General features: G+C 39.8%; 1 protein-coding gene and 1 long non-coding RNA gene across 2 annotated transcripts in view; both read left to right on the top strand.

Annotated features, from left to right (window-relative positions):
• Positions 1–20,259, top strand: part of CHIC1 (cysteine rich hydrophobic domain 1) — a 153,582-nt gene that overhangs the window by 64,832 nt on the left and 68,491 nt on the right. The gene's annotated exons all lie outside the window — the stretch shown is intronic.
• On the top strand, positions 8,216–20,185 carry LOC123652440. Its single transcript, XR_006741793.1, has 2 exons — positions 8,216–8,460; positions 19,915–20,185. It is a non-coding gene; the product is annotated as an uncharacterized LOC123652440 (long non-coding RNA).

Below are 20,259 nucleotides of genomic sequence, written 5' to 3'. Positions count from 1 at the left end.
ACTCTCTATCCCTCTCTCTTCCTCTCTGTGAAAAATCAATAAAATATATATATATAAATTAATTAATTAAAATATCAATGGCAATAGAGAGTAATGCAATGCAAGGGATTGAATCCAAGAATACTATACCCAGCAAGGTTATCATTCAAAATTGAGGAGAAAATAAGGAATTTAACAGAAATAAAATGGCTAAGGAGTTTATTATCACCAAGCCAGTAATGGACGAAATGCTAAAGGGACTGCAGGGAAAAAAAAAAAAAAGAAAAAAAAAAAAAAAAAAAAAAAAAAAAAAAAAAAAAACCAGAAAAAAAAACAGAAAGAATAGAAATAGGAATGAAAGAAGGAACACATTCATAAAAAATAAAAATTTCAAAAAAAAGTACCTATCAACAGTAACCTTAAACATAAATGGATTAAACACTCCAATCAAAGACATAGCTGAATGGATAAGAAAACATGATTCATATACAGTATTTGCTATCTACCAGAAACCCACTTCAGAAAAAAAGGACTCACACAGACTGATAGTGAAGGGATGGAAAAAATATCTGACAAGTAAAATTGAAAAAAAAAAAAAAAAACTAAAGTAGCAATACTTATATCTGACAACTTAGACTTCAAAGTGAAGGGCATAAAAAGAGAGAAGGATGTCAAGTTTATAATACTAAAGGGAACAATTGAACAAAAGGATATAATTCTGGTAAACATATATGCACCCAATATAAGAGCACCCAAATACATTTTAAAAAAACATTCTGAGAGACATCAAGGAAGAAATCAACAGCAATAAAATCATAGTAGGGCACTTTAATACCCATTGACACCACTGGATAAAAACTCTAAACAAAAATTAGCAAAGAAATAGCAATCCCAAATGACTCACTAGATCCGATGAAATTAATTGACATCTTTAGAATATTTCACCCCAAAGCTACAGAATATACATTCTTCTAAAGGGTACATGGGACATTTTCAAAGATAGACCACATATTGGGTCACAGGAAACATCTCTTCAAATTCAAGAAGATAAATATCATATGAATTATCTTCTATCACAATGTCATAAAATTAGAAATTAACTATAATAAAAACAATGAAAAAAAGCAAGCACTCGGGTATGCTATTAAACAATGATTGGATTACCAAACAGATCAGAGAAGAAATAAAAATCATCCTGGACAGAAATGACAATGAAAACACAACAATCCAAAATCTATGTGACACAGTGAAAGCAGTCCTGAGAGGGAACGTCTACCTCAAAAAACAAGAAAAAAAATGGTAACAAATTATTTAACCCTACAACTTAAAGAATTAGAGAGCAAGGAGTCTAGAGAAATCAAGATGGCTACTGGCAAGAAGGTAAGGAAGGGAGAGAGTGTGAGAGAGGAACCCATAGAGTAGAGTGTAGACGTGTGGGGTGTGTGTGTGTGTGTGTGAGAGAGAGAGAGAGAGAGAGAGAGAGAGAGAGAGAGAGAGAGAGAGAGAGAGAGAAAGAAAGAGAGAGCGCTAGGGACAGTTAGATTCTGCAGATCCTTCAAGGGACTGCCAAACCGGGCAGTCTTAGACGCCCTCTCACAAAGTTAACACCTCTGGGAGACTAGTGCAGACATGGAGACCACGCCATCTTGAGAAACAGAGACTAGGATCCTGGTCTCAGACACAAACCAGGACTCTGCAGCCACTGGGGACAGAAAACTGTGACTACAGTTACAGACCAACAGACAACAAGAATCCAGGCTTCTGGGCAGCAGATTTCTGTGAGTCAAAGAGCCTATCCCCCTCCCCACTGGCTCACAGGTAGTGCCATAGTAACTGATAGATCCACCCCTCACGGATAGCCCCATAGTAACTGATAGACCCACACCTCACCCAAGCTACAATGACCCTAAGGGGAATTTGAGCTTGAGAGCACTTGGTGGGACGCAGCTTCCCTTTTAAGCAGCTCCCCTTCGGGAAATTTGAGAGTGCACTCACTGGACACAGCTCTCCTTCTGGGAATTTGAGCTTGAGAGAACGCACACTGAACCACAACACTGCTACTGGAATTTAAGAGACTAGAATCTGCTCCCCACAACACAATCAGGCAAGCAAACCTGAAGCCCCTGCATGGTGGCAGAGCCACCTGAGTTTGATTCTGGGCAAGAGCACACGGAAGTCAGGTTTCTGCAGTGCAGACACACCACAGAGCTATTGTGCAACCCATGATAACTAGGGCCCAAATTCTCCTGGCAAGAAGCAGCACTGAGCACCACCAACTTGACTCTCTTTATTGCTGTATGCACCTGGGATCCCTGACTCACAGCTCATTTACACTAAGAACCAGTGACTCCAATTCTTGGTGCATGCACACACAGGGACCCTGATTCTAAGTAAGAAGCCTCATAAGGCAACAGAGATTGTTTCACTCAATTATTGGTGTACACACAGGGAAACTCTGACTCCTAGCACGTGATAGGGGACTCATTATCAGCACAAACCAACAGTGTGGTGCAAGCAAGGTCCCTGATTCTAAGTGCTCACAAGAGACCACACTGAATGCTGGGAACACTGACTCTGAGAAAGCATGGTTTCCACAAACCCATGGCAGCCACACTTCCTAGAATCAACACTACAGTGAAACTCGGATGGAGCAAAGTTCCCATGGCACCCAGCCCAGGTCCACGCAAATTGAAGCTTGAATCTTATGGTGATAGTCAAAATGGGGAGACAACACAATCCCCAGAGGGAAGAAAATGGGAGTCGCCAAGAAAGGAAATTAGTTTAATTGAAGCATGCAACATGATTGAAAAAAAGTTCAGAGTAATGGTAGTGGAATTTTTATATCAGATATAAAATGAGAATGTCAACAACTTATGCAAGAATCAGAAAGAAATGAAAAGTGATATAGCTACAATAAAAACACCATGGAAAGTTTCAACAATAGACTAGAAGAAGCAGAGGACCAAATTAGTGAGTTAGAAGATCAGGTACAGAAACAAGCTCAATCTGAACAGCAGTTGGAGAAAAAAATTAAAAAGCAGGAGGAAAGCCCAAGGGAGCTTTGGGACAACATGAAACAAAGTAACATACATATAATAGGGCTGCCAGAAGTACAAAAAGAGCAGCAAGGATTAGAAAATTTATTTGAAGAAATAATGTCAGAAAACTTCCCAGATATGGGGAAGAAAACAGTTACATAAGCACAGAGAGTCCCAAGCAGGATCAACCCCAAAAGACCCACACCAAGACATGTCATCATTTCAATGGCAAATATAATTGACAAAGAGAGAATCTTAAAGGTGTCAAGAGAGAGACAGAGAGTTACCTACAAAGAAACACCCATCAGATTATCAAATGATTACTCAACAGAAACACATCAAGTTAGAAGGGATAGTAAGAAATATACAAAACATTGCAAAGCAAGGGACTGAATCCAAGAATACTCTATCCATCAAGACTATCAATCAAAATTGATGAGGAAATCAGGAACTTTGCAAACAAACAAACAAAAAGGCTAAGGGAGTTTATCACGACCAAGCCAGCAATGCAAGAAATACTAAAGGAAATACTGCAAAAAGAAGAAATAAACAGATAAGAAGGAACACAGACACACACAAAAAATAGATATGACTACAAACAAATACCTTTCAATAATAACTTTAAATGTAAATGGACTAAATGCTTCAATTAAAAGACATTGAGTAGCTGAATGGATTAAAAAAAATGACCCATATATATGCTGTCTACAAGAGACACACCTCAGAACAAAGGACTTACACAGACTGAAAGTGAGGGTATGGAAAAATATATTTCAGACAAATGGAAATGAGAAAAAAGCTGGGATAGCAATACTTATATCTGATAAAATAGACCTCAAAGTAAATGCCATAACAAGAGATAAGGAAGGCCACTTCATAATAGTAAAGGGATCGATACAATATGAGAATATAACACTGATAAACATATATACACCCAATGCAGGTGCACCCAAATGCATAACAAAAATCCTGGAAGATATCAAGAGAGAGATTGACAACAATACAATCATAGTAATGCATTTTAATACATCATTGACATCACTGGATAAATCCTCTAGACCAGTGTTTCCCAAACTTTTGACATATGTGTACCCCTTCTATAATTTTCGTAAAGCTGAGTACCCCTCATACTCATGAGAACATAGAATTAGGCGCAGCTAAGCACAGTGCAGTGCATATCCCCACCAAATTCTGGTGCAACGCATACCCCCACCAAACTCTTCCCGTATCCCTGGGGTACATGTACCACACTTTGAGAAACACTGCTAAACAAAAAATCAGCAAAGACACAGCAATTCTAAATGACTCACTAGATCAGATGGACTTAACAGACATCTTCAGAACATTTCACCCCAAAGTCATGGAATATACATTCTTCTCAAGTGCACCTGGGACATTTTAAAAAATAAACCAGATATTGGGTCACAAGCAAAGTCTCCCAAAATTCAAGAAGATTGAAATCATACTACACATCTATGAGACCAGAAAGCCATAAAATTAGAAATCAACTACAAGGAAAGCAATCCAAAAATCTCAAACACCTGGAAGCTGAATAGCATGCTGTTAAATAATGACTGGGTTACCAAAGATATCAAAGAAGAAATTAAAAGCACCCTGGAAACTAATGACAATAAAAACACAACCCAAAAATATATGGGACACAATGAAAGCAGTCCTGTGAGGGAAGATTATAGCCCTACAAGCCTACCTCCAAAAAACAAGAAAAAATGGTAACTAAATCATCTAACTGTACAACTCAAAGAATTAGAGAGCAACAAGAAAAACCCAGAGTGAGCAGAAAGGAAGATAATGAAGATCAGAGCAGAAATAAATGACATGGAGGAGAGGAAAAAGCAATAGAAAAGATCAATGAAACCAAGAGCAAGTTCTTTGAAAGGATAAACAAGGTTGATGAATCTCTAGCCAAGCTCACCAAGAAGCAAATACAGAGGACTGAAATAAACAAAATCAGAAATGATAGACCCAAAATAACAACAGACACCACAGAAATACAAAGAATTGTTAAAAAATACTATGAACAACTCTAATCCAACAAACTAGACAATTTAGAGGAAATTTACATATTCCTAGAAAAATATAACCTTCCAAAACTCAATCAGGAAGATTCTAAAAATCTTAATAGGTTGATAACTGTGGAAGAAATTGAAGCAGTCTTCAAAAAGCTTCCAGCAAACAAAAGCCGAGGCCAGATGGCTTCACAGGGGAATTTTACCAAACATTCAAGGAAGAACTAAAACCTATCCTTCTCAGACTATTCCAAAAATTTCAAGAGGAAGGGAAACTTCCAAGCTCCTTCTGTGAAGCCAGCACCACCCTAATACCAAAACCAGATAAAGACAACACAATGAAAGAGAATTATAGGCCAATATCCCTCATGAACATAGATATAAAAATCCTCAACAAATTTTAGCAATCGAATCCAGCAATACATCAGATACATTATAAACCATGACCAAGTATCATTTATTCCAGGGATACAAGGATGGTACAATATCTGCAAATTAATAAAAGTGACACATCACATAAAAAATTGAAAGATAAAAATCACACATTGGCACAGAAAAAGCATTTGACAAAATCCAACATCACTTCATGATCAAAACACTCAGCAAGGTGGGAATAGAAGGATCATATCTCAACATAAAAAAAGCCATATATGAAAAAGCCACAGCCAACAACACACTCAATCGACAAAAACTAAAACTATTTCCCCTAAGAATAGAAACAAGACAGGGATACCCACTCTCACCACTCCTGTTGGACAGAGTACTAGAAGTATTAGCCATTGCAATTAGACAAGAAGAAGAAATAAAAGGCATCCAAATTAGAAAACAAGAAGTAAAGCTGTCCTTATTTGCAGATGACATGATACTGTACATAAAATACCTGAAAGACTCTATCAAAAACTAACAAACTTAATAAATGAATCTGGCAATGTAGCAGGATACAAAATTAAGGCCAAGAAATCTATGGCATTTCTATACACTAATAGTGAACTTACAGAAAGAGAGACTAAAAAAGCAATCCCATCTCACCAAAAAATTTTAATATACCTAGAAATAAATTTAACTGATGAGGTAAAGAACGTATATGCGAAAAACTACAGGACACTGAAAAAAAGTGATAGAGGAAGCCATAAATAGATGGAAGAACATACTGTGTTCATGGATTGGAAGAATCAACATCATCAAAATGTCCATACTACCCAAAGCAATCTACAGATTCAATGTAATCCCCATTAAAATACCATTGGCATATTTCACAGACCTGGAAAAAACTTTCTAAAAATTCATCTGGCATAAAAAAAGACCCTGAATAGCTGCAACAATCCAGAGAAAGAAGAACAAAGTAGGAGGAATCTCAATACCAGATTTCCAGCTGTATTACAAAGCCACTGTTCTCAAAACACCCTGGTACTGTCATAAGAACAGACATGTAGATCAATTGAATAGAATAGAGAACCCGGAAATTTATCCAAACCACTTTCCCAATTCATATTTGACAAAGGAGGCTTCAACATAAAATGGAGTCAACATAGTCTCTTCAACAAATGGTTTTGGGAAAATTGGACAGATACATGCAAAAAAATGAAACTAGATCACCAACTTACACCATACACAATAATAAACTCAAATGGATAAAGGACTTAAACATAAGAAGGGAATCCATAAAAATACTAGAGGAATCCACATGCAAAAAAAAAAAAAAAATCCAGACATATGCTGAAAGAAATTCTTCACTGATACTGCTCCTAGGGCAATGAAGCTAAAAAGAAAATAAAAGGGACTACATCAAAATAAAATCTTTTGCCCAGCAAAAGAAACCATCAACAAAACAACAAGAAAGCCCACTACAGGGGGGGAATATATTTGACAATAACATAACTGATAAGGGTTTAATCTCCAACATCTACAGGGAACTCATACAACTTAACAAAAGGAAGATAAACAATCCAATCAAGAAATGGGCAATGGACCTAAATAGACACTTTTTGAAGTAGGACAGAAGGAAGGCTAAGAGATATATGATTTGCATCTCTCACTAATTATCAGAGAGATGCAAATCAAAACAGCAATGCGTTATCATCTCACACTGTCAGAATAGCTATCATCAACAAGGGACAAATATTGGCGAGATTGTGGAGAATAAGGCCCTCTTTTGCACTGCTGGTGGGAATGCAGATTGGTGCAGCCACTGTGAAGAACAGTATTGATTTTCCTCAAAAAACTAAAAATAGAACTCCATTTTGACCCAGTGATCCCACTTCTAGGAATATATCACAAGAAACTAGAAACATGAATCAGAAAGGATATATTCACCTCTATGTTCATAGCAGCACAGTTCACCATAGCTAAGATTTGGAAACAGCCTAAATGCCCATCAGCAGATGAGTGGATTAAAAAACTGTGGTACATCTACACAATGCAATACTATGCTGTAGTAAAAAAGGAGTTCTTACCATTTGCAACTGCATGGTTGGAACTGGAGAGCATTATTCTAAGTGAATTAGGCCAGTCAGAGAAGGACAAATACCACATGATCTCACTCATTTGTGGAATATAATGAACAACATAAACTGATGAGCAGGGGCAGATCCAAAGGCAGAGAAGTATCTATTAGACTGCCAGACATCAGAGGGAAGCTAGGGAAAGGTGGGCAAAAGGAGGAGAGATCAACCAAAGAACTTGTATGCATTAATATAAGCCTAACCAATCGACATGAAAACCAGGCGGTGAGTGGGGGTGGGGGTGGCTTGGGGGAGCTGATGGAGAAATGAAGACACATATGTAATACCTTAATCAATAAAGAAATTTTGATAAAAGAGTAAAAAAATAACAAAAAATTAGCAAAAAGAACAGCTCAGAGTGAATAGAAGGAATAAAATAATAAAGATCAGAGCAGAAATGAATTACATAGAGACCAAAGGAAAAAAAATACAAAAGATCAATAAAAACAAAGACCTGGTTCTTTGAAAGGATAAACAAGATTGATGAACCTATAGCTAGGCTCTCTAAAAATCACAGGATCCAAATAAACAAAATCAGAAATGAAAGAGGTGAAATAACCACAGACATAGACATAGACATAGACACAGACATAGAAAAGATTGCAAATATATATATATATATATATATATATATATATATACACACACACACACACACACACACACAAACAACTCTAATCCAACGAAGTGGACAACATAGACAAAATGGTCACATTCATAGAAATATGCATTCTTCTAATACTCAATGATGAATAATCGAAAAACCTCAATTGGCTGATAACTATGAATGAAATTTAAGCAGTAATCAAAAATCTTCCAACAGACAAAAGCCCAGGTCCAGACAACTTCACAGGGGAGTTTTACCAAACATTCAAAGAAGAACTAAACTCTATTCTACTCAGACTATTCTAAAAAGTCCAAAGGAAGGCACACTTCCAAGCTCTTTCTAATAGCTAATGCTTACCCTAATCCTAAAACCAGACACTACAAAGAAAGAGAATTACAGGCCAATATCCAAAGTGAATATAGATGTTAAAGTCCTCAACAAAATTCTGGAAAATCAGATCCAGCAATATATTAAAAAGGTCATACCTCATGACCAAGTGGCATTTATTCTGAGGATGCAAGGCTGATACAATTGCTGCAAATCAATAAACGTTATACATCACATAATCAAATTGAGAGGCAAAAATCACATAATCATATCAATTAATGTAGAAAAATGCATTTGACAAAATCCAACACACTTTCTTGATGAAAACACTCAGCAAAATGGTAATAGAGGGATCATACATCAACATAATAAAAGCCTTATATTACAAACCCACAGCCAACATCACACTCAATGGGCAAAAACTAAAACCATTTCCCCTAAGAACAGGACCAAGATAAGGATGCCCACTTTCACCACTCCTATTCAGCATAGTACTGGAAGTGCTAGCCATAGCCATCAGACAAGAAGAAATAAAGGCATCCAAATTGGAAAAGAAGAAAAACTGTCATTATTCTCAGATGACATGATATTGTACATAGAAAACACTAATGATTTCAACCAAAAACAACTAGACTTAATACATATACTTGGCAACATAGCAAGATACAAAATTAACACTGAGAAAGCCATGGCTTTTTTATATATAGCAATAATGAACTCACAGAAAGAGAAACTAAACAACCCCATTTACCACTGCAGCAAAAAAAGTTAAAATACATAGGAATAAACTTAACTAAGGAAATAGAAGACCTATACTCTGGAAACTACAGGTTATTGAAAAATGAGATAGAGGAAGACATAAACAAATGTAATAATATACCGTATTTATGGATTAATAGAATCAGCATCATTAAAATGTCTATACTACCCAAAGCAATCTACAGATTGAATGCAATCCCCATTAAAATACCAATGGCATATTTCACAGACCTAGAAAGAACTCTCCAAAAGTTCATCTGGAGTAAAAAATAAATAAATAAAAATAAAAAAATAAAAAGACCCCAAATAGCTGCAGCAATATTGAGAAAGAACAAAGTGGGAGGGATCTCAATACCATATATCAAACTATATTATAAAGCCACTGTTTTCAAAACTGCCTGGTACTGGCACAAGAACAGACATTAGATCAATGGAACAGAACAGCGAACCCAGAGATCAACCTGTTCCACACACCAAACAAATCAGTACAAGACTAATGAAATGCCAATCAGCTGTTAAAATATTCACTGTTAGTGTTAGTGGAGAAAAATGATGCCCCTTCGTGTAAGGCACATAAGGGAAGTGATTGCAACAAGATTATAGTAATCAGTCATTAGCAAACTTTGTAGTTTGTTATTATTATGTGTACCAGGATCTTGTAAAAATTAAGCTATGAAATTTTTATTAAAATTTCTTACATACCATTATATTGCCTGGCCTACAAATTATTTTTGTGGTCCTCATGCTGCCAGATGGCTGCAAGTTTGACATGCTTGATCTACACACTGCCAGATGGCTGCAAGTTTGACATGCTTGATATACACAGTGGAATACTACACTGCTGTTAAAAAATAGGAACTCTTACCATTTGCAACAGCATGGATGCACCTAGAGAGCATTATGCTAAGTGAACTAAGCCAGTCAGATAAAGATAAATACCACATGATCTCACTCATTCATGGATTATAATGAACAACATAAATTGGTGAACAAAAATAGATCCAGATATACAGAAGGATCAAACAGATTGTCCAACCTCAGAGGGAAGGGATGGGAGGCGGGTAAGAGATCAACCAAAGGACTTGTATGCAAGCATATATGCATAACCCACGGACATAGACAGTAGGTAGGTGAGTGCATGTGCTGTGGGATGAGAATAGCTGGGTAGAGGTCAATGGGGGGATTGGGGAAGGAGACATATATAATACTTTAAACAACAAAGAATTTTAATTTAAAAATAAATACCAACAGCATACTTCACAGAACTATAACAAAGTCTGCAAAACAGACATATAGACCAATGAAACAGAACAGAATTACATTAAAATAAAAAGCTTCTGCACAGCACAAGAAACCACCATCAAAATAAAAAGGAAGATGGAGCCCACGCCATCTTGAAGAGGAGAGCGGCCTCTTCTAGGAAGCTATCAGCAACACCACCCCCACAGGTCATGGACACTGCCCATGACCCAGCAGCCACTCCAGCCAAAATTTTACTGCCCCACCCACAGACGTGCAGACCCTAGTACCTTCACCTCCAAAGGTTCACAGCTCTGGCAACAGTAAATACAACTTCTCCCCTCCCCAGCTGCACACCTCAGAAGCCAAAGTTATACTTTTCCAGTGTGCAGGCCTCTTGAGCTCCCCACTCCACAGGCCAATCTTGGGTGCTGTTGTGAACCCCCACTGGGCATGCTTTTATACAACACAAGGGTGCACTGCCTTGGCAGTAGAAATTCTGAATTCTCCCTTCCTGGATACCTGCCCACAGACACCACAGTCACTCAGCTTCAGCACCAAGGCACCTTGAGTGCATGAGGGCACCACCTTGGCAAATGGCTCCTGGTTACCTCTGTGAGCTGCCACTGGGCATGCATGAATCCAACCAAGGGCACAAGGCCTTGGTAGCAAAAACTGCGTCTTCCCACTCCATAGCTGCCAACCTCTCGACACTGCAATCTTGCCTTTTTGGGGCACAGGCCTCCTTAGCCCTATCACCCCAACAGATGGTTCCTGGGTGCCTCTGTGAGTCCCTGCTGGGCATGCATTATTTCATCCAATGCTGCAATGCAGCAAAAATTGGGACATCCCTCTCCCTGGCTGCTGATCTCAGGACATCGCAGTTGCACGTTTCCAAAATGCAGGCCTACTGAGCCTGCTGACCCTATAGGCAGTTCCTGGGTGCCTACTTGAGCCCCAGCTGGATGCACTCATATCCAACAAAGGGTGCACGGCCCCAGCAGTAAAAATTGGTGCTTCACTCTTCCCAGCTGCCTACCCACATACACCATGGTCACATTGTTTCAGCATGCAGGCCCCCTGAGGCCACTGCCCCAGCAGGCGACTCCTGGGTGCCTCTGTGAGCTTCCACTAGGCACACTCATATCCAATCAAGGGTTCAAGGACCTGACAGTAGAAATTTGGACTTACCCCTCCTGAGCTGCCGACCTCTAGTCACTGCAATTGCACCGGTCCAGTGCACCAGCCCCCTGATCTTGCTGCGCAGGCAGATGAGCCCTGGGTGCTTCTTTGAGCCGCCCCAAGTTACAACCCTGGCCGCTGGAATCTGGGTCCTATGGTAGTGCTGGTCCAACTCAAGGGCCACCTAAGCCCACTGCCTCAGCGGATGGATACTAGTCACCTCCATAAGAAGCCATTGGGGGTACATATCCAACCAAGGGCACATATCCCCCAAGTGGAAACTGGGACTTCTCCCTCTATGGGGCCTGTGGCACACCACAATCACTCAAATCCAGCATGTGGCTTGTAGGCCACTCTGTGTGCTGCCACTGGACTTGTGCCTCTCCAACCAAGGGCATGTACATGGCTTCATCAAAAGGATCCACAGCATCCCCCTCCCTCCTACATCTGGACAACTTGGTGAGTTACTGAGGACTTGCCTCTCTGGACAAGGTCACATTGTTTCATACACAGACCTTAAAATTCCTACATCCTCAGCTGCTAGATCCTGATTTAGAGAGGGAAATCACTTTGGCCAGAATCCCACTGCCTCAACCACAGACTATGAGACACCTGCCCCCCACTGTAACAGGCTATGGCCCCTTATAGTGAGTTGCAGAGTGACACTAATCCAGCAAGAGTCACTCCATAAAGCTAAAGTCACAGGACCTGAGAATCAGACCCTGAGACTCCTTCCTCTCTGGCAGTGGACTCTGGGAACCCCACAGTGAGCACATACTAGTGAGACTTGAGACAACCTTTTCCACAAAAGCCAGAGCCAAAAATCACATCCAAAACAGCTTGCACAATGAAGCTGGGGTGAGTCACATTTGTAACCCATGATGAGACTTTATCCAAGAATAAGAAACTAACATTCAAGATGCAGCTACATCAAGAAAACCCAAATAGGAGATTCAAGATGGTGGCGTTGGTAAAAACCTAAACTGCTGCCTTGCACAACAATTTCAAAACTACAACTAAAAGACAAAATGTCTTATCAACCAGAACCACAGGAATGCTGGCTGAATGGATGTTCTACAACTAGAAGAAAAGAGAAAAGAGTATTCAGGGCACAAGAGCTGAAAAGCTAAGGTAACGGAGGTGCACACGATCTGGGCTGATAGTGATCCCAGCTGGCAACGGGACACAAGTCCCGATTTCTCTGAAATCTAGTTTCTGGGGGACATGGAGGACCCAAATTTCTGCGAGGAGAAGCTGGACAGTCTGCCATCAGGTCATAAAGTGAAAGTGGCTTGCTTTCAGAGCTCCACGCAGGAATAATTGCTTGCAGTTAGAAATGGGGGGACAGCTGGCTGGTAGCCATCACTATTTGACATGCCCTAGCCTGCTGATGCCCTGAGGCCCCGCCCTGCACAACCTACAAGGCCACCCAAGCTTCAAACAGCGGCTTTTGCATATGAATGGCCTTGCCTGTTGCAGCTTAAGCTAGCAAACTTGCAACCCATTTAGACAGCTCCAAAGCCTCAAGCTCCAAGTAGGGAGGGGAGGAATGTGGTTCTCACTGTAGCTCCTGCAAGGTGGCCTCAGACAGTGTGAGACACCAGATTTGCACCCTATTGGAGATCCAGAAGCCAGTTTACCTAGTGGTCAGAGTGAGTCACCAGATTTAAACTCCTCACATTTATAAGTGACACATTCAGGAGGCAGACTCAGTGAGCACCAAAGCCCCACTGAAACAAGTCCTACACTGTAAGCATGTCTCCAGTGCAGCAGTCCTTCCATTATCGACACAGTGGGTCCTCACATCCAATTTGACTGGAGGTCAATTCCTCCCAATGTACCAACAGCAATCAAAGGTTAATTAAACCAAGACTTTGCACTCGGCCTACAAAGGGGTGTACCAACAGTGTCTACCTCAGGTGATTAGGGAGGCTGAGCTAGCTCCTATAGGTTACCTACCACACAAAGCCACTCCAACAACACAGGGAAGCAGCCAAAATGCAGAGACTCAGAAACATGTCACAAATGAAAGAAATGGAGGAAAGCAAACTATTGGATGATACAGAGTTCAAAACCACATTTGTAGGGTTACTCAAGAATCTACTAAAATCCGCTGAGAAACATAAAAATACCTTCAAGGACCTTAATGAGAATGCCAAAAAGTGGAAAAGGACAAGTCAGAAATTAAGTAGACACTGTCTGAAATAAAGAATACAGAAACTCAACTGCAGATCAACATACTCCAAGAATCAAACCAAAGATCTGGAATATGAGGAAACAAAAAACACCCAACCAGAAAAAAAAAATTTTTTTAAATAATCCAAAAATATGAAGATAGTGTAAGGAGCCTCTAGGACAACTTTAAGCCTACTAACATCTGAATTTTTGGGGTGCCAGAAGAAAAGAGCGAGCAGGATATTGAAGGCCTATTGGAAGAAATAATGACTGAAAACTTTCCCTACCTGGTGAAAGAAATAGACTTACAAGTTAAAGTGCACAGAACCACAAACAAGACATATCCAAAGAGGACCACACCAAGACACATCATAATTAAAATGCCAAGAGCAAAATAGAAAGAGATTATCTTGAAAGCAACAAGAGAAAAAGTTAGTTACCTACAGGGGAAAACCCATACAACTGTCAGCTGATTTCTCAAGAGAAAATATGCAGGCCAGACAGGAGTGGCAAGAAATATTCAATGTGATGAACAGCAAGAATCTACAACCATAATTACTCTACCCAGAAAAGCTATCATTCAAAATTGAAGGACAGATAAGAGCTTCACAGACAAAAAAATAAAAAAGCAAAAACAAAAAAAAACTAAAGGAGTTCATCACCACCAAACCAGGATTACATAAAATGCTGGAGGGTGTTCTTTAAGAAGAAGGAGGAGGAAGAGGAGGAGGAAAAGATAAAAATTATGGACAACAAAATGACATCAAATGCATACCTACCAACAAGTGAATCTAAAAATCAAGTGAATAAAAAATCTGAAGAACAGAATGGACTGGTGAATATAATAGAATTGGGGACATAGGAAGGGAGTGGACTGACAATTCTCAGGGAGAAGAGGGTCTGAAGGGTGTGGGAAGAGATTGGACAAAAATCATACCTATGGATGAAGACAGTGGTATGGGGTAAGGGCATGGGGTGGGGTGGGGAATCAGGTGGAGGGGAGCTATGGCAAAAAAAAAAAAAAAAAAAAAGAGGAACACCTGTAATAATCTGAACAATAAAGATTCATTTTAAAAAAATTGAGAGAACCCTAATAGTTCAAGTAAGGAGTGATATCACATCAGTAGCACCACCCCCAAATGAACCTGGGTAGCAAAGCAGTTGTATCTAAGACAGTGAAAAATTAAAACATTACAGGAAATGGGAAGAGAAAAAGCAATCCCCAAAGGAAAGGAAAGGAGGACTCAACAGACAGGGAATTAAATGAAATGAAGGCAAGTAACATGTCAGAGAAAGAACTCATAATAACAGTTATGAGGATGCTCAAAGGCTGGATGACAAATACATACAAATCAATGAGAATTATAAGGGGCTGAATGAGAATGTTACCAGCATGAAAAGGAACCAAGAGGAAATGAAGACCATCAGGAAGGGAGGGAGGGAGAGTGTGTGAGAGAGTGAGGGAGTGATAGAGGAATGTGAGTACCTGTGTGTGTGTGTGTGTGTGTGTGTGTGTGTGTGTGTGTGTGTGTGTAATTGGGACATTTAGATCCTGCATACTTTGTAAGGGGCTGCCAATACAGGCATTCTTAGATGGCAAAACCCTGCTGCTGCTGCTGCAAAAACTCTGGGGAGGACACCTGTAGCAAAAAGACCACACCATCTTGAAGAACAGAACTGTTTGAGACTAGGATCCTAGCCTCACCGCCACCCAGTCTGGTCTCAGTAGCAAACTTGGACCCTACAGTTTCTCAGGTAGAAGACCTGCAACCACATCTGCAGACCCAGGGACTCCAATACTCCAGGCATCCTGTCCATTGATATCTGTGAGTCTCAAAGCCAATACCCCTCCCCTGCTGCCCCCACAGCAGCAGCATAGGAATTTCCAGGCCCCAGCTACATAATAGGGCTATCTGCACACACACACACACACACACACACACACACACACACACACACAGCAGCAGCAGCAGCGGCGGCAGCTCCACCTGACTTTCAGCCTTGATGTCAGACACTGGAAGTGTGTTTCCTATGACCAGGCTCCTCACCCATACAGGGAGACTGTGCTCAATTTGATCCTATGTGCATATCTTTGGGTAGATTGTTTTCTGCAACCAGATCCTGCTCTTACACAGGGCAGGGAGACAGGGCTGAATTTGAGCCTGGACGTGTGAACTCAGGGAATTTGTTTCCCACAACTAGGCTCCACGCCCAGGTAGGGAGACTGTGCTGAATTTGACCCTAGGTACGCATCATTGGGGAAATTGTTTTCTGTGACCAGAGCCCACGCCCAAGAAGGACAGGGAGACAGTGCTGAATTTGAGCCTGGACTGGCAGATGTGGGGAATTTGTCTCCTGCAACAAGGCTCTGCGACCAGGCAGGGAGACTTTTCAGAATTTAACCCTAGGTTTGAATCTTGGGGGAGATTGCTTTCTGCAACCAGATCCCATGCCCCTGCACGGCAGGAAGACAGGGCTGAATTTGAGCCTAGACTAGAGAACATGGAGAATTTATCTCCTGCAACTAGGCTCTGCACCCAGGCAGGGAGACTACATGGAATTTGACCCTAGGTATGCATCTTTGGGTAGATTATTTCCTGCATCCAGATCCTGTGCCCACGCAGGCCAGGGAGACAGTGATGAATTTGAGCCTGGATGTGCAAACTTGGGGAATTTGTTTCCCAAAAGGAGGCTCCATGCACAGGCAGGGAGACTGTGCTGAATTTGATGATAGGTACATATTTTTGGGGAGATTGTTTTCTGTGACCAGATCCTGTAACCATGCAGGGAGACAGTGCTGAATTTGAGCCTGGGGTTGCAAACCTGGGGAGTTTGTTTCCCATAACCAGACCCTGCACCCAAAAGGGAGACTATGCTGAATTTAAACCTGAATATGCGAACTTGGGGAGCTTGTTCCCCACTACCAAAGCCTGTGCCCACATGGTGGTAGCGCTGAATTCAAGCCAGGGTGCATGGCCACGGAGATTTTGTTTCTCTCAGTACACACCCATGAGACCAGGCCCCACACCCACACTGAGTAATGGTGCTACCTGACTTTGATTCAGGGGAAACAAACACAAAATGCTGTTTTCCTTAAGGCAGGTGTGGACCTACTGCCAACACAGTGCAACTGTGCAACAGTCTCCCAAGAGGATTAGGGACCCTGAATCTCCTTGCAAGAGGCAGAAATGAGCACCAGGACTAGACTCTGTTTCTCATTGCATGTGCCTGGGATCCCTGATTCCCAGTACTTTCACAATAAGAGCCAGTGTCTCTAATTCTTGGTGCATGCACACTGTGGGACCCTGATTCTCAGTGTGAGGTAGCACCAAGCAACAGAGTTCCTGATACTCAATTCTTAGCACAGACACAAAAGTCTCTGACTCCTGAAACACACTTGGGGACTTTGAGTTTTGGCACACCCCAGCATTTCTCTGTTTCAACGTGGCACAAGCAGGGTCCTGGATTCTAGGTGTGCATACAAGTCCACACTAAGGGCCTGTGTCGCTGACCAGGGGCGAGAATGCCTTCCACCAACCCACAGCAGCCACACGTCTTGGTGTCAGAGTTCTTCAGTGGCACTTGAAGGTTGCAAAACTCCAACTGTAAATGGCCCAGCCCTCTCAACTCAACATTTGAACCTTCTGGTGACAGTCAGAATGGGAAGACAACAAAACAATCCCCAGAGGAAAGAAAAGTAGGAATCACCAAGAAAGGAAATAGGTGTAATGGAAGCATGCAATATGACAAAAAAAGAATTCAGAGTAATGGTCATACAGTTCATACACCAGATGGAAAAGAAAATAAAAAACCTATGCAAAAATCAGGAAAAAATAAGAAATTATATACCTACAACCAAGAACACCATGTAAGGCTTCAACAATATATAGAAGAAGCAGAGTACAGAATTAGTGAGTTAGAAGATAAGTACAGAAACAAGACCAATCTGAACAGAAGCAAGAAAAATTAAAAAGCATCAGGAAAGCCTAAGGGAGCTTTGGGACAATGCAAAACTAAATAACATATGTATAATAGGGCTGCCAGAAGGACAAGAACATTAGCAAGGATTATAATTTTTTTTAAGAAATAATAACAGAAAATTTCCCTGATATAGGGAAGAAAAATGTTTTACAAGTACAGAGAATCCAAACCAAGATGAATCCAAAAAGACCCACACCAAGACATGCCATAATTACAGTGGTAAATGTTGATGACAAAGAGAGAATCTTAAAGGCTGCAAGAGAGAGGCAGAGAACTACAAAGGATCCCCCATCATATTATCAAATGATTTCTCAACATAAACACATCAAGCTACAAGGGAATAGAAGCAGGTATACAAAGTGATACAAAGCAAGGGACTGAACCCAAGAATACTCTATCCAGCAAAACTATCAATCAAAATTGAAGGGAAAATCAGGAGGTTCTCAGATAAAAAAAAAAAAAAAAAAAGGCTAAGGGAATTTATTACTACCAAGCCATCAATGCAAGCAATGCTACAGGGAAAGCTGTAAAACAAATATATAAATAGATAAGAAGGAACACAGACTCAAAAAAATCAAAATGGCTACAAAACAAGTAACTTTCTGTAATAAATTTAAACGTAAATGGACTAAATGCTCCAATCAAAAGACATCAAGTGACTGAATGGATAAAGACACGACCCATATATATGCTGTCTACAAGAGACCCACCTCATAACAAGGGACTCACACAAATTGAAAGTAAAGGAATGAAAAATATGTTTCAGAAAAATGGAAATAAAATTTTAAAAAAAGCTGGGGTAGCAATACTTAGACAAACTAGAACTCAAAGTGAAGGCCATAACAAGAGATAAGGAAGGTCACTTCATAATACTAAAGGGATCAATACAACAAGAAGATATAACCTTGGTAACTATATATGCACCCAATGAAGGAGCACCCAAATACATTTTAAAAAAATTTTAAAAAAAAAAAGCTCCTGGAAGATACCAAGGGAGAGATCGACAACAATACAATCATATTAGGGGATTTTAATATAACATTGACACCACTGGATAAATCCTATAGACAACATATTCGCAAAAAGACATTAATCCTAAATTACTCACTAGGTCAAATGGACTTAATTGACATCTTTGGAACATTTCACCCCAATATATGTTCTTGGAATATATGTTCTTCTCAAGTGTACATGAGACATTTTTAAAAATAGACCACATATTGGGCCACAAGCAAAGTCTCCTCAAATTCAAGAAGATTGAAATCACACAAAGCATATTCTCAGACCACAATGCCAGGAAATTAGAAATAAACTACAAGAAAAACAATCTAAAAATCTCAAACTCTTGGAAGCTGAAAAGCATGCTATTAAATAATGACTGGGTTACCAATGAGATCAAAGAAGAAATTAGAAACATCCTGGAAACTAATGACAACAAAAACATAACAATCCAAAATCTATGGGACAAAATGAAAGTCCTAAGAAGGAAGTTTATAGCTTTAACAAGCCGACCTAAAAAAATAAATAAATAAATAAAGATAGTAAATCATTTAACTCTACAACTTAAAGAATTAGTAAGAGAGTAAAAAGAAAAGCCCAGTGTAACCAGAAGGAAGGAAATGATAAAAATTAGAGCAGAAATAAATAGCATAGAGATGAAAAAATATAAAACATCAATGAAACCAAGAGAGGATTCTTTGAAAGGATAAATAAAATTCATGAGCCTCTAGCAAGGCTCACCAAGAAGCAAAGACTGAGGACCCAAATAAACAAAATCAGAAATGATAGAAGGAAAATAACAACAGACACCACGGAAATACAAAGGATTGTTAAAAAAAAAAAATACTATGAACAACTCTATTTCAACAAACTAGACAACCTGAAGGAAATGGACATATTCCTAGAAAAGTACAACCTTCCAAAACTCAATCAGGAAGATTCTAAAAATCTCAATAGGTAGATAACTATGAAAAAAATTGAAGCAGTCATCAAAAAGCTTCCAGCAAATAAAAGCCCGGGGCAAGATGGCTTCACAGGAGAACTATACAAGTCATTCAAGGAAGAACTAAAAGCTATCCTCAATGGACTATTCTAAAAAGAATCAAGAGGGAGGAACACTTCTAAGCTCCTTCTATGAAGCCAGCATCACCCTAATACCAAAACCAGATAAAGTCAACACAATGAAAGAGTATAGGCCAATATCCACCATGAACATAGATGCAAAATCCTCAACAAAATTCTAGCAAATCGGATACAACAGTACATGAGAAAGATCATATACCATAACCAAGCATGATTTATCTAGGAGATGTTAGGATGGTACAATACCCACAAATTAATAAACGTGATACATCATATAAACAAATTGAGGGAGAGAAATCATATAGTCATATCAATTGATGCAGAAAAAGCATTTGACAAAATCCAACACCTAATCTTGATAA

Source organism: Pipistrellus kuhlii, unplaced genomic scaffold, assembly GCF_014108245.1.
Source record: "Pipistrellus kuhlii isolate mPipKuh1 unplaced genomic scaffold, mPipKuh1.p scaffold_m20_p_16, whole genome shotgun sequence".
Classification (NCBI taxonomy): Eukaryota; Metazoa; Chordata; class Mammalia; order Chiroptera; family Vespertilionidae; genus Pipistrellus; species Pipistrellus kuhlii.
The sequence above is the reverse complement of the archived record's forward strand: the minus strand, read 5'-3'. Positions and strand labels throughout refer to the sequence as shown.